The sequence below is a fragment of the Macaca mulatta genome, chromosome 11, assembly GCF_049350105.2.
Source record: "Macaca mulatta isolate MMU2019108-1 chromosome 11, T2T-MMU8v2.0, whole genome shotgun sequence".
Lineage (NCBI taxonomy): Eukaryota > Metazoa > Chordata > Mammalia > Primates > Cercopithecidae > Macaca > Macaca mulatta.
Window position 1 is genome coordinate 54,039,758 of NC_133416.1, and position 3,125 is coordinate 54,042,882.

General features: G+C 39.8%; 1 long non-coding RNA gene across 1 annotated transcript; it reads left to right on the forward strand.

Moving 5' to 3' along the window:
* The first annotated feature begins 1,199 nt into the window (after positions 1-1,199).
* On the forward strand, positions 1,200-2,445 carry LOC107000853 (uncharacterized). The gene is made up of 2 exons (XR_001448008.3): positions 1,200-1,379; positions 2,215-2,445. It is a non-coding gene; the product is annotated as an uncharacterized LOC107000853 (long non-coding RNA).
* The last annotated feature ends 680 nt before the right edge of the window (positions 2,446-3,125 follow it).

Consider the following 3,125-nt stretch of genomic DNA (forward strand, 5'->3'; position numbering starts at 1 on the left):
CGAACTCCTGGACTCAAGTAATCTGCCTACCTTGGCCTCCCAAAGTGCTGGGATTACAAGTGTGAGCCACTGTACCCAGACCAAAGCAAAATTTTGGTTAAATATATTATATCTCATTAAAATAATAGAATACCTTATAGTCATTACTAATGATTTTCCACATTTGTTGATATGGAAACTCTCCAGTGTTAAATGAAAGTTCCAGGTAGCAAAAGAGTTTATGTAGTATGATTCCATTCTGACAAATATCAGAATTTAAATCTAAATATAGATTAATTTAAATCTAATTGATTAATTAATTTAAATCTAAATATCAGAATTCAAATCTAAATGTAGATTATGTATAGATTTGCGCCTCTATGTTTGCGTAATAAATAAGCAAGGATATGCCCAAAACTTCCAGTGCAAAATATTGTTGAGTGGAAGGATTTGTGATTTTTCCTTTTTCTTGTGGAAATTGTAAGTGAGAACTGACTAGGAACATGTGAGAAGATGAAGGTTTAGCCAAGTTCAGAGGCCATGAATCTGCAGTGAAGAGCAAGGGAAAGCAAGACCCTGGAGGATACTGGCACATGGCCGGATCACAGAATCCAGGTTAGAAAGGGGGAAAAGAAAAGTCAAGACAGGTCTGACAAATCAGGAGAAAATGAATGGAATAATGAAATGGAAGAATCTTTCTAAAGAACATAATCTCAAATTCCCTACTGCTCACTTTTTGTAAAAATTAAGAAATATTCACCAAAAAAAAAAAAAAAAAAAAAAGTCAGGAGAGTATGAAGCCACCCGTTTTACTTCTAGAAGTTTTTCCTATATAAAATCAAACAAGGAGAGAGGATTGTGTACTAAATGTAGCAGTTTGGCCTTTAGAATCATGTTCCTTACAGGGCATCAGTGTGAGGGCTTCACCGTTCTGCACATCCACCTGAGTTTTAAAACATGGTTTCTACAAAGCACCTGGTATCTTGTATACAGGGGATGAATGTGATCTTGTTTCCTTCTTGAACTGCTAGAAACCTTAGAGCAAAAAAATGAGGCCACTTTTGTAACTGTGCCTGACTCAGCAGCGTAACTTTTCTGTTGTCTTCCATGTGCTATCCTGTTTTTATTTTTTCCTTTCCCTGATTGCTCTCTATACATACATTTTTGAGAAGCTGTTTTTCTTTATTTTTCAAACTAATTCATTCAATACTCTCCTCCAGGTAGAGTTTGTAGTTGTTTCTAGTTGAGGAAATTGGATTAGAATGAAGCCTTGTGAAATCCAAGAAGAACTCATTATTCTTTAGCTGCTTTCATCTCTAACTGTGTTAGGCATCCTCCTGAGATGGTCCCCAAGATGGCAGCCCCTGGAATCATCTGTACAATTTCCTCTCTTTTCACAGGTAAGGAATTTATAAATATAATGAAATTTTTTTCCTGTAATTACGTTACATTGAATAACAAAGGGGAAGGGATTACACAGATGTAATGAAGGTCCCCAGTCACTTGGCTCTGAGTTAATCAAAAGGGAGATTGTCCGGATCGGGCCTGAACTAATCAGGTGAGCTCTTGATAAGAGGGCGCTGGCCTTCCCTGAGAGATTCAAAGCAGCACAGATGCTCTCCTGTTGGATCTGTAGAAACATAATGCTATGCTGTGGAAAGGGCCACTTAGGGCTGCAGTCCTCCAGCTAAAAGAACTGAATTCTGCTGTTGGGGCTCAGAAAACAATACCCCAGAACGAAATCTCAAATGCAGCCTGGAAAGAAAAAGTTCTTCTCTGACCTCCTGCCCTCCTGTTTCTCAGTCCCATTCTCCCCTGAGGCTATCCATAGAAACCAGAACTCCTTTTCCCCAAAGGCAGCCATAAAACCCAAAAATGTTCCTCTAACTTTCCCTCTGTCCTGTCTATGTAAAAACTGGCCATAAAGAAATTATCTGACTTACCTTGTTTGACTGTGGATGATAAGACCTCCATTCTAGAGAGGGTTCTGTCCCATACCCAGAAGGAAGGAATACTGTACAGAGAAGCCAAGAAGAACCTAGAAAGACAGGCCTTGCTGAGTTTCCCACTGTTTATCAGCATTTGATTGTACCCTTTTTGACCAACCCTATTTTGACACAGCTGTCCATAATTTGCTGAACCTAGGCATAAAAATGGAAAATTGCCCCCATTCTGAAGGCTCCCGTGTTTACTTACATTTTAAATAAATTTGTATGCCTTTTCTTCTGTAAATAGGCTTTTATGAGTTTTCAACAAATCTTCAAGGGGCCAAGGGGAACATTACCTTTGGTCACTATACTGCCAACAACCTATGAGCCTGGAAGAGGACCCCAAGTCTCAGATGAAACCAGGACCTCAGCCAACACCTCAATTTCAGCCTCGTGAGATCCTAAGCAGAGGGTACACGTGGATGCCTAACTGACAAAAACTGTGAGATAATAAATATGTATTTTGGAAACTGCTAAACCGGTGTTGATTTGTTATGTAGCAATTGAAAACTAATATACAAACACTGCTGTATTTATTTGTTTTCTTCATTAATTACACATAACATATCCTCACTTCTGTATCCATCAGTAAGGCAAGGTTCTGTGATAAAGACTTACCTGCATTGTATGTCTGTATGGTTCCTTTCCCTATCCCAAATCTTAGGTGTGTATTTTGATTGATGATGATTGTCCTTGATCTAAGAGCTGCTGTGATATCCTGCTACCCTATTCTTCAACCCCCTCAGACACTGGGATCATTGTAGAATGACTCATAACATTCCCTGTGACCCCAACACATGTTATTCTGAGGTTTCTCAGTCTACAATACAGTAGTCCCTAAATAACAGGACAACTTTTACTATTGTAGAAAAAGTGCACGCAGAGGCAAGATGGTGGCTGATCTGCTGCAGCAGGGGAGGCCCTGTATTCTGCTACTGCCCCATACTGACCAGATGCCCATTTAGACAAGGTTTCTCCCTGCTTCCACTCACAGACACAGCAGTCTCTCAGACTCAACGTGGCCTCCAATTCCTTAGCATCCACTCCTTGTAGAAGCAGTGCCTTCCCCTTTGCAGGCCAGTGACGTTTTTTAGATTCTCAAACACAAAGTGTCTGATCATTCACCTTTTCCTGGGCTTGATTGACTATAGGAATACA